The sequence below is a fragment of the Marmota monax genome, unplaced genomic scaffold (genome assembly GCF_021218885.2).
Source record: "Marmota monax isolate L192 unplaced genomic scaffold, Marmota_monax_Labrador192_F-V1.1 WCK01_AAM20220418_F8-fsc00014, whole genome shotgun sequence".
Classification (NCBI taxonomy): domain Eukaryota; kingdom Metazoa; phylum Chordata; class Mammalia; order Rodentia; family Sciuridae; genus Marmota; species Marmota monax.
Window position 1 is genome coordinate 35,291,054 of NW_026695222.1, and position 12,876 is coordinate 35,303,929.

Consider the following 12,876-nt stretch of genomic DNA (forward strand, 5'->3'; position numbering starts at 1 on the left):
TTGGCAATCACTAACCTTTTACACTCTTTAGAGTTGTGCCTTTTCCAGAATGCCTTAGAGTTGAATTATATAATATGTAGCCTTTTCCATTTGAATTCTTTCATGAAGCAATAGGATTTAATGTTACTTTATATCTTTTTATGGCTTGATAGCTCCTTCTTTTTATCACTGAATAATATTCCACTGTATGAACAGTTTGTTTATTCTTTAACCTATATTTAGATTGGCCTGTATCTTCCAAAAAAGATATATTGAAGTCCTAAATCTTGATATCTGTGAACATGATCTTAGTTGGAAAAGGGTCTTTGCAGATTTAGTCAAATTAAGATAAGATCACTAGAGTGGGCCCTGATCTGACATGACCAGTGTCCTTAAGAAGGAAAAAAAGAGACACATGGAGAATGAGAGAGGCAGAGACTGGAGCAATGCAGCTGCAAGCCAGGGAGCACCAAGGATCAATAGCCACCACCAGAAACCAGAAAGAAGCTTGGAAAGATTCTACCCAGAGGCTCCGAGGAAACATGCTCTTAGACACATTGATTGCAGACTTCCAGCCTCTAGAACTGTGAGCGAATTCACCTCTGTGACTTTAAGCCACAGGCTTCAGTACTTTGGTATTTTATTATGCCAGTCCCAGGAAACTACTAGACTCATTGAGGTATCTCTTGATTCAGTTTTTGATGATTATGAATAAAACCACTACTATGAATAAAACATCTGCATGCAGGTTTTTGTGGTGACATGAGTAAACACGGACAAGGATGACTGCTAGATCATACATTAAAACTATGTCTAACTTTGTAAGAAACTATCAAGTTGTCTTCCAAAGTGGCCGTACCATTTCTCATTCCTTTCAGTAACACAAGAAAGTTCCCATTGCACCACACGCCTGATGACATCTGGTTAGTCCATTTTATTTGTTCTTCATGCCTATTTGTTTTCTGTTATTCTGGATTTTAGCCATTCGAATTGGTAGCACGTAATGGTAACTCATTATTGTTTTCATTTCCAATCCCCTGACGACATATTAAACATCTTTCCATATGCTTATTTGCCATCTGTGTATCTTCCTTGATGAGATGTCTGTTCTAATTTTTTGCCCATTTTTAAACTGGGTTGTTTGTTTTCTTATTATTGGATTTTAAAATTTCTTCATATGTTTTGCATATCAGTCCTTTATCAGATATGTGCTTGGAAAGTATTTTCCTCCAACCCATATCCTATCTTTCACTCTCTTTAACAGTGACTTTCCAGACCAGAAATTTTTAATTTTCTTATTTTTTCTTTCTTTTTTTTTTTTTTGCAGTTCTAAGGATTGAACCCCAAACCTCACACATGCTTGGCAAGCACTCTGCATCCCCAAGAGGACTTTTTAATTTCAGTGAAGTCTAACCTGCTGATTTTTCCTTCCTGGATCACATTTTTTGGTATCTAAAAACTTGTTGCCAAACACAGGATCACCTAGATTTTTATTTCTTATGTTATCTTTTAGAAGTTTCATAGTTTTGTATTTTACATTTAGGTCTGTGATCTGTTTGGGGTTAATTTTTGGTGAAAAGTTAAAGGTCTGTGTCTAGATTCAGTTTTTCTTTGTGTGTGGATGTTCGATTGTACCTGCACTCTTAAAAAGACTTTCCTTTCTCCATTGAATTTCCTTTGTTCCTTGGCATAAATCAATTGACTATATTTAGTGGGTCTCTTTTCAGTTTCTCTATTGGGTTCCATTAACCTGTCATTTTTTTTTTTTTTTTTTTTTGCAGTGGATGGGGGGATGATATCAGGGTTTGAACCCAGAGGCTCTTTACCATTGAGCTAGGTCCCCAGCCCTTTTATTGTTTTGTTTTAAGGCAGGGTCTCACTAAGTTGCTGAAGCTGGCTTCAAACTTGTGACCCTCCTGCTTCTACCTCTATTTGTCTGTTCTTTTGCCAATACCACCTTGTCTTGATCACTGTAGTCTTTTTTGGTTTTGTTTTTATTTTTTTTAAAAAATTTGTTTTTTGTTGTTTATTTGTTTTTGTTTATGTTTCTAAATTTTTTTCTTTGCTTTCTGAGGTCTTCCAGTAAGTCTTGAAGTCAAGTAGTATCATGGATCACATCACACTACCAACTTTGTTTTTCAGCTCTGTGTCTGCTGCTCTGATTGTTTTGCCTTTCCATATAAATTTCACAATCAATTTGTTGACATCCTAAAATAACTTTAAATTTTGGTTGAGATCATGTTGAATCTATAGACGAAATGGAGAAGAACAATATCTTAACAATATTGAATCTTTCTAATGTGAAAGTGCAATATCCATGTATTTAAATTTCTTTTAACTTCTTTCATCAGAGTTTTATGGTTGTCCTTACATGTACATATTTTATTGCATTTAAAACCCATTTTGTGCTAATATAAATGATACTGTCTTTTAATTTTAAAAGTTCACGAGTTCATTGCTATATAGAATAGCAACTGACTTTGTATATTACTAACCTTATATTCTGCAACCTTCTTTTTTAAAAATTTTTATTAGTTATTGATGGACCTTTATTTATGTATTTGTTTATATGCGGTGCTGAGAATCGAACCCAGTGCCTCACACATGCTAGGCAAGTGGTCTACCACTGAGCCACAACCCCAGCCCCTCCTATTTTTGATTATTAGTTACAGGAGTTTTTTTGTTTGTTTGATTGGTTGGTTTTGTTAACCAGTTCTTTAGAATTTTTCACATTGATAATCTTGTCTTTTGTGAACAGAGACAGTTTTCTTTTTTCTTTTCTTTTTCTATTAAATTAGCCAGGACTTCCTATAATATGTTGAATACGAGTGTTGAGAGGGGTCATCCTTGCCTTGTTCCAGATCTTAGGGAGAAAACATTTAGTTTCTCATCATTAACTATGTTGCACATCACAGAGTTCTTGGAGATATTCCTATCAAGTTTCAGAAATTCTTTTTCTATTCTTAGTTTTCTGAGAGTTTTTATAGTGAATTTGTATTGGGTTTTGTCAAATGCTTTTTCTGCAATTGTTGATAAGATCACATGATTTTCCCCCCCTTTAGCCCGCTGTTGTAATAGATTAGATTCATTAGTTTTTAAATTTTGAACCAGACCTGTATGCCTGGAATAAATTCTACTTGGCATGGTGTATGACTCATTTTATATATTGTCAGATTTGATTTGTTAACAAATTGTCGAAGTTTTTGCATGTATTTTAATAAAAGAAATTGGTCTGTAGGTTTCCCTTATACAATGTCTTTGTAGTGTTAGGGTAATTCTGGCCTCATAGTATGAGTTAGAGAGTATTTACTATGCTTTTACCTTAGGGATGAGATTGTAGAGACATAGTATCATTCATTCCTTAAATATTTGGTAGAATTGACCAATGTAATTATCTTGGTCTGACATTTTCTTTTTTGGAAGTATATTAATTTTTGGTTCAATTTCTTTAATAAATATAGGCCTATTCAGATTGTTCTTTTCTCATTTTGTGAGTTTTGGTACTTGTGTCTTTCATGGAATTGAACCAGATTATCTGTTACATTAAATTTATAATCATAATAATATACTTTTTAAAAAAAATATATTTTTAGTTGTAGTTGGACACAATACCTTTATTTTATTTATTTTTATGTGGTGCTGAAGATAGAACCCAGCGTCTCGCACATGCTAGGCAAGTGCTGTATGGCTGAGCCACAACCCCAGCCCCTCATAATATGCTTTTTGTTTTAAAAAAAAAAATGTATTTTTTTAGTTGTTGATGGACCTTTATTTAATTTATTTATATGTGGTGCTGAGAATCAAACCCAGTACCTCACACATGCTAGACAAGTGCTCTACCACTGAGCTACAACCCCAGCCCCATAATAGGCTTTTATTATCCCTTTAATGTCCATGAGATCAATAGTTATAGCCCTAATTTCATTTATGATTTTAATTTCTATCTTTGTTCATCTGCCCTGAGGCTTATCAATTTCACTGATCTTTTTGAAGAAACAGTTTGTGCTCTCATCAATTTTCTCAGCTGTTTTCTTGCTTCTAATTTCATTGATTTCTGCTCTAATTTTTATTATTCTGTTTTTACTCCTATTTGCTTCAGGTTTATATTACTCTTTTTTCTTGAATTACCTCAGGTGTAAGCTTAGATTAATGATGTTAACATGCATTCAATGCTACAAACTTCACTCTAAAAACTATATTTCCTGCACCTCTCAAATTTTGATTTTCATTTAATTAAAGATATTTTAAATTTTCTCTTGAGACTTCTTCTGTGACCTATGAGTTACTTACAAGTGTTCATTTCTAAAATGGGGAGATTTTCCAATCATCTTTCTGTACCTAATGTCTAGTTCAATTCCATTATGTTATATTTTAAAGGAATTCTCATCTTTTAAACGTTTTAAGGTATGTCTTATGGCCCAGAATATAATCTATCTTGTTAATGTTCCATGTGGGCTCGAGAATAATGTGTTTGCTGCTGTTTGGAGATTATATATTCTTTTGGATTCAGTTGGGTCCAGTTGGTTGATGGTGCTGTTTAATTCACCTCTGTTTTTACTGATTTTTCTGCCTGCTGGGTCTGTCCATGGGTGACAGAGCTGTGATGAAGGGTTCAACTGTAACAGTACATTCACCTATTTCTCTCTGCAGTCTTTGCCTCACTTTTTTGGTGGTCTTTTGACAAAAGATGTGTACACATTAAGGACTGCTGTGTCTTTTTGGAGAACTTATCCCTTTATCATTATGTAATGTCCATCTTTATCCCGCACATTTTCCTTATTCTGAAGTCTGCTTTGGCCCAAATTAATATGGTCACTCCCGCTTTCTTTTGATTAGCGCTAGCATTGGGGATATATCTTTCTTCCTCCCTTTACCTTTAATCTGTCTTTATATTTAAAGTGGGTGGTTTGTTTGTTTGTTTATGTACCAGGGATTGAACCCTGGGGTGCTCTAACCACTTAGCCACATCCTCAGCCCTTTTTATTTTTTATTTGAACATTAAGTTGCTGAGGCTGGCCTTCAACTTGTGATCCTTCTGCCTCAGCCTCCAAGATCACTGTGATTACAGATGTGTACCATGCCTGACTTTAAAGTGGATATTTTATAGAAAACATATAATTGAGTCTTGTTTTTGTGTTTTTATTCTCTTAGTCCCCTTTAACTGATGTATCTAGGCCATTCCATTTATTGTGATTACTGATAGAATTATATTAATATCTGCTATATTTGTAACTGTTTCTATTCCTTGTACTTTCTTTGCTCCTTTTAAACATTCCCTTCTTTTTCTATCTTCTCTGGTTTAAGTTGAGCCATTTATATGATTCCATTTTCTCTTTTTTTTTAACTTTTTTTTTTTAGAGAGAGAGAGAGAGAGAGATAATTTTTTAATATATATTTTTTTCTTTTTAGTTTTCGGCGGACACAACATCTTTGTTTGTATGTGGTACTGAGGATCGAACCCGGGCCGCACACATGCCAGGGGAGCGCTCTACCGCTTGAGCCACATCCCCAGCCCTCCATTTTCTCTTTTAATGTATCAAATGTGCTTTTTTTTTCCCACACAATATCTTTATTTTATTTATTTATTTTTATGTGGTACTAGGGATCCAACCGAGGGCCTCACATGTGCTAGGCGAGCTCTCTACCATTGAGCCACAACCCCAGCCCCTCAAATGTGCTTTTTTTTTTAAAAAAAATTATTTTAATGATTGTCTTACAGTTTATAATAGACACTTACAAGTAACCTAAGTCAACTTTCAAATAACATAAACACACAACTTTCAAATAACTATACAGTTTACAGGTAGTAGAGGTAACTTACAACAAAATAAGTTCTTATAATATTGCTGTCATCCATTTCACTTATCCATAAGCTCTAATCACTCGATATTTACTGTGTAATTATTATTTCTTTTAAATATTGTTTTAGTTGTAGATGGACCTAATATCTTTATTTTATTAATTTTTTTATGTGGTGCTGAGGATCAAACCCAGAGCCTCACGCATGAGAGGCAAGCACTCTACCACTTCGCTACAAACCCAGTCTTGCTGTATTATTATTATTTTGAACAGAAGTCCATTAGGTAAAATAAGAATAAGAAAAAAAAAAGGTTTTATTTTCCTTAATTTATTCCTAACACTTTTGGCGTGGGTGGGAGTTAGTATCATGGATTGGAAGCAGGGGCACTTGACCACTGAACCACACCCCCAGTCCTATTTTGTATTTTTATTTAGAGACAGGGTCTCACTGAGTTGCTTAGCACCTCTCTTTTGCTGAGGCTGGCTTTGAACTCATGATCCTCCTGCCTCAGCCTCCTGAGCCACTGGGATTACAGGCATGCACCACCGTGCCCAGCCTGACACTTTTTATGTAGATCTAAGTTTCTGGTTTTTATCATTTTCTCTTTCTGAAAAACTTCTTTTAACATTTCTTACAAGACAGGTCTGCTAGAGACAAATCTCGGTTTCTGTTTGTCTGAAAAATCTTTATTTTTTCTCTTTAGAAAGATAATTTCACTGGATACAGAATACTAGATTGGTAGGGTTTGTTTATTTGCATGTTTTTTTTTTCTCTTTCAACACTTTAATTATTTTGCTTCTTGCTTGCATGGTTTTTGAACAGAGTTTCAATGTGATACTTATCCTTGTTCCCTTACGCAAGATGTTTTTTTCCCCCCAAGACTCCTTTCAAGATTGTCTCTTTGTCTTTGGTTTTCTACAGTTTGAATATATTCCTAGATGTTAGTGTTTTAGTATTTATTTTTCTTGGAGGTCTCTGAGCTTCCGGAATCTGTGATTGGTGGTGTCTGCACTTTTTCTTTTCTTTTCTAGTACTATCGATGGAGCCCAGAGGTGCTCCACCACCGAGCCGCTTCCCCAGCCCTTTTTAGTTTTCATTTTCCTTGCTACGCTGCCCAGACTATCTATCCTCGAACTTGAACTTGCTTCGGCTTCCCAGCTAGCTGGGTGGTACCTACATTCTTGCATGCTGCCATTTTTTCCACTGCAGTCCTTAGCACACTAATCTCAATAATTTAAAGTTCCTGGTTTAGTAATTCCAAATCTCTGTCATATTTGAATCTGGTTCTGATTCTTGCTTTGTTTCTGCAGACTGTGGTTTCTCTGGCTTTTGGCATCCCTTATAATTGTCTGATAGTCAGACATGGTGTAGGTGTGATAGGAACTGAGGTGAATAGGCCTGCCGTGGTCCTGTTTATCTGGCCGCGTTAGGCTGTACCTGCTGTTTGCTGAAGCTGTGTCAAAGGCTTCAGTTTTCTCTAGCATCCTTGTTTTTGTCTCTCCTGTTGTCTTTGAGTTTCCTTGGAAACTCCTTCTGAATTAAAGTCTGTATCTTGCAGCATTCTCAGTTGTAATTCAATGTTTTTATTCTGGAGCCAGGTTGGTGTGATGGTGAGATACTGAGGAGGGGAGTCTTCTATAATCTTAGGATTGAATATTTGGGGGAGCAGGGGGATAGTGGAGCAGAGCTGTAACCTTCAGTATAATTTCCTAGCCTTTTCCTTCCTCCCCTATGTGAGACCAGAGAGCTAAGGGCAGCTGTAGGTGTCTAATTACCCTCACTCTAGGCATGATAAGGGTCTGGTAAAGTAGTTTCCTTTGAGGACAAACTCTTGTTACAGAGCAGAGTGCTCTGGGCTCATTTCCAGATAGGTTCTTTTCTCCTCCTCTTGTCAAAAATTTGAGAGGATTTTCTTTAGATCTTTACAGTGAAGAACTGGAGGGACCCTGTGTGGGGTACCCCAAGAATGGGCCTCTGGACTTTTTGAACTATCAGGGTAGTCTACCCTCGGCCTGCGGTAATTCATAAATACTGTTTAAAATGTTCTATAAATTCCTATGACCAACAGTTTTTGCCCCTGGTAAGCTGGGATTCTGTGTATTCTCCCGTCTCTCTGGTTTTTAGAGCAGCAATTTGCCCTATAACCTCAGTCCTCTAAGGGATGTTAGAAGAATTGTTGGTTTTCAGTGTGTTCAGTGATGACTTCCAAGCTCTTTATAGTTCTTTACCCAAGGACAGAATAAGGACAATATTTTGCATAAAGGTGAAGATTGTTTTTCTTTAAACGTTTATTTTTTAGTTGTAGTTGGACACAATACCTTTATTTTATTTATTTACTTTTATGTGGTGCTGAGGGTCAAACCCAGGTCCTCACCTGTGCTAGGTGAGCACTCTACTGCTGAGCCACAACCCCAGCATGTGCGTGCGTGTGTGCGTGTGTGCGTGTGTGTGTGTGTGTGTGTGTTTTGCTGGGGATCCAACCCAAGGTCTTGCACATACTAGACAAGTGCTGTGCTCCTGATCTACACCCCCAGCTTCAGTTCCCATCTCTCTTTTTTTTTAATTTTTAATTTTTTAGACGTTGATGGACCTTTATTTTCATTTATTTATACGTGGTGTGAGAATGAAACCCAGTGCCTCTCACATGCTAGGCAAGTGCTCTGCCACTGAGCCGCAGCCCCGCTCCCCTTTCTTAGGCCGCAGTTCCATGTGAGTCAAGAGTGGGTCACTGGATCCTCTGCTTAGAGTCTCACCAGGCTGAAGTCCAGGTGTCCACTGGCCAGCGTTCCTTTCTGGAGGTTCGAGAGTTGAATCCACTTCCAGGTTCCTGGAGGTTGTTGACTGAATTCCAGTCTCACAGCAGCTTTCCTTCTGTCAATCACCAGGGCACTTACCTTCTCCCCTGGGCGGCCTGGGACCCGGCTCATGCTTTCTCTGTGTTCTTTCCCGCTTTAGCCGTGCAGCCAGGAATCGCCTTCCCCTTCTACATCTTCTGTCCTGCTGCTTCTTCCATCACGTCTTTCCACCCCAGAAAGTTCTGTTTTCAAGGGGTCGTGTGATCAGTTTATTCATGGGATTAGGTTGAGTTTACCCAGATCATCCAGAATATTCCCCCTGTTTTAAGATCTGCAAAGTCCCTTTTGACATGTCAATGACATCTGCAAAGTCCCTTTTGACATGAAACATAGCATCTTCATAGGTTCCAGGAGTGGGACATGAACATCTTTGGGGGCTGTTCTGCATACCACATATTGTCTCCCTGTCACATGTTAACTCATTAATTGATTCCACAAATATTTGTTTACAAGCCCCTTCTATGTGTGGTGCTGTTCTAGAACTTGGGGTTACAGAACTTGACAAGACAGACAAAAATCCTTATCTCAAGTACTTACAGGCTAGCAAAATGCTCTCTAAGTCTCTTCTCCATGTGCTCAAATTCATTAGATTTTCTGTCAGTTTCAATTTGTTGAAGAAATCTTTCTGGGGTTGTCTGACCTGCTCCAGTTCCACCTGATTGCCCTCTAAGCCTTGGCTGTCACTTTGGAGTCCTTCATTATCATCCTGTGGTGGATCATCCTTCTTCTCTTAGTTTGGATGACTTGTTTACTGGGTCCTGTATGTTTGATTATTGATTTATTTCATTATTTTTGGAGGCATTCTGAGGAAAAAAAGTTGAGATAAACTTTTTTTTTTTTTTTTGGATACTGGGAATTGAGCTCAGGGACACTCGACCACTGAGCCACATCCCCAGCCCTATTTTTTTAATTATTATTATTAGTTGTTCAAAACATTACATAGCTCTTGACATATCATATTTCATACATTTGATTCAAGTGGGTATTTTATAATTTATTTAGAGACAGGTCTCACTGAGTTGCTTAGTGCCTTGCTTTTGCTGAGGCTGGCTTTGAACTCCCCATCCTCCTGCCTCAGCCTCCTGAGCTGCTGGGATTGCAGGTGTGCGCCACCAAGCCCGGCTTGATAAATGTTCTTGAAACCTTACCAATCTCAAGGCATTTTTATTCCACCCTCACGTATCATCGATACTTAGCCTAGACACAAGGTTCTAGGCTGCAGGTCACTTTTTCATAATTGTGCAGACTGTTCTCATGCTCCTCTAGCATCTGCATTGCTATCACAAAACCCGATACCTTTCTGATTCTCGATCTTTTGTAAAGCTCTGTTTTGTCCCTCCTCCAGCTGCCTTTTGTTCTGATATTCTGAAATCTCAGCTTTAATGACTTTGGGACACTCACTGCTGTCCCTCCTTCCTTCCTGGGCCTCCTTCCCTCCCTCCTTTATTGCTTTCTTCTTTCACTTTTTGTTATGATAATTTAAAAACAATCAGAAAGTATAATACAATAAACCACTTTGTATCCATCACCTAGTTTTTATTTCACTATTCTATCCCTTTTGCAGCATTTTACAGCAAATTCCAGATATCATATCACATTGTAAATATGTTGGTATGGAGCTCTAAGCTTTTAAAAAATGTAACTATAATTCCATCATCTCACTAAAGGAAATTAGCAATAATTTCTTACTTAGTCCAGGTTCAATTTTATCTGATTATCTCAAAAATAAATTTTTATTGACTTATTTATATCAGTATCTGAAGGCCATGTGTGGTGGCGCACACAGGTAATCCCAACCACTCAGGAGCTGAGGCAGGAGGATTGCAAATTCGAGGCCAGCCTCAGCCTCTTAATGAGGCTCTAAACAACTTAGTAAGACACTGTCTCAAAATAAAAAATTAAAAAGAAAATAAATAAATCAGGATCTGAACAAGTTCTCTGCACTACATTTATATTTACTTATGTCTTTTGATCTGTACCAGCCCCTGCTATTCCTTTCCTTATGCAATTTATTGGTTAAAGTTTCATGGCCTCATGATGTTGTTTAGAATGTTACACTATCTCTGAAATGTTCTATGAACTGGTAGTTACATCTGGAGACCCGATTAGAGGACAATTCAGTCCTCAGCAAGAGTATCACATAGGTGGGAGCCTATATTTGCTATCACATCATCTCAGGAGGTACCTGAGGTCTAATTGTTCCGTAGTGATCCCTCCCAATCTGAAAAGTCCATTTTCTTCAGTTCCAGGTTATTTTTGTGAATTGTTTCTTTGAATATTTCCTTCCTTCCTCTCCTTATTTTCTATATCTCCACTTTCTAGAACTCAAACTATTCACATATTTGACCTTGTGGGATGGTTTTCTAATTTTACCGGGTTTTTCTTTCTATCTCCTATTTTCATCCATGAGTGCACTGTCTGAATATTACCTTCCTACCTGTTCTCAGCTGGGGTCATGTGTAGAGGCCAGAAAAAGAAACCACTCTAGGCGTTCTAGGCAGAAAGGTATTGAATATAGGGAATTAGGTACTGGCAAACTCATGACAAGAGCTGGTCTTGAAGATATCAGGGGGCGGGGGCAGTTTTGTTTCAAAGTCACCGTAACAGTGATTGAAAGTCAGGGCTTCTATTGCTACTTCTGAAGCTGTCACCATAACTGCCTGACACACAGGAAGCTGAATACTGAGCAATGGATCAGGGAGTCTGGCTCCTTTGATTTTGCCCAAAAGTAAAGTTCAGAGACAAGAAGGCTGTTATTTGGCTTGAATGAGAAATTGAAATTGCAAGGCTGTCTATGACATATCAACTTGCATGAGGCCTTTGATATCCATCCAACCAATATTGGCTTTTTAGTTTAATGCAATAAAGTCTGACTCAGAGAGGTCTATGGGTGTAATCAGAAACAGAGCTCCGATATCTCTTACTAACTTTTCTAGGTAAGGGTTGGCTGTGTCAAGGAGAATAGAGTTTTCCTAGAATATCTGAATTGAATTTTGGTCATATAATTACTCTTGTTCTCATATAAATGAGGTCACTGGAAAGGTAGACGTTATTCATATTTTTTTAAAAAAAGGGTTTCCGAAGCTGTGTTTCAATTTTATGATATCTGGACTAGAAATAAATTTCACAGTGTGTCTAGGCTCTGCAGATTTCTACCTGCAGAGAAGGTGGCAAGACATTGTCACGCTCCAGTACTTCCTCTTGCTTTGGAAAGTTCACAGAGCTCTCCGCCTCCAGTCTCCTTCAGAGTGCCAGCTGGGCAGAAAGAACCATTATTTTATTGGGTGTTTATGTGTTTATTTTAAGAATGATTTTTTTTTAGCATTTAATTTTAAGTAAGGAAACACCTGCTGTATTCATTTTAAATACTGTATTTTTATTGCACAGTGATGCATGAATATATTTTTGTTGTAAGAAAATTAAAATATTAAATATAAAGTCTCCTGGGATCATCACTCCCAGCATCATTTCTCTTCCCTAGAAGTAACTGGATCAATTATACAGCAGTATATATTAGTCATGGTAGGTTAGGTTGTGCTGCAATAACAAACATCTTGAAAATTTCAGCTATTTATAACAATAAAGATTTATATCTTGATCCTTCACTTGTTTGTTATAGGTTGACTTCAGCTGTATCTCTGGACACAGTTTAAAGGGGCAGCAGAGACCTGCTGACCTCGTGGCAGAAGAAAAAGAAAGAATAGTGGAGCCTCTTAAAGCTTCTGGCTAGAAGTCACATGTCACTTTCACTTACAGGCCCTTGGCTGAAGCAAATCATATGGCCATGCCTATCTTCAGTGGGGTGGGATGGTATAATCCCTCTACAGGGAGAGGCAGTGAAAAGTTCCCCACATTTTTTTTTTATACCAGGGATTGAACCCAGGGGTTTTCTAACACTGAGCCACATCCTCAGCATTTTTTATTCTTTATTTTGAGACAGGAACTCAATAAGTTAGTAGGATCTTGCTAAATTGCTGAAACTGGCCTTGAACTTGCAATCCTCCTATCTCAACCTCATAAGCCTCTGGGATTACAAGTGTACTCAGTTTCCTACACTTTTATGAAATACATAATACTATGGAAATAGGTATCATTTTTATGCTATTTATTATGGCTCTGATCTTCCTTCAAGCAAAAATATATTTTAGATGTTTATGCTACAAATAGATGCCTCCTTTAAAAATAACTACATACCACACCATACAATGGATGTACTATAGTTGATTCAACTATTTCCCTAGT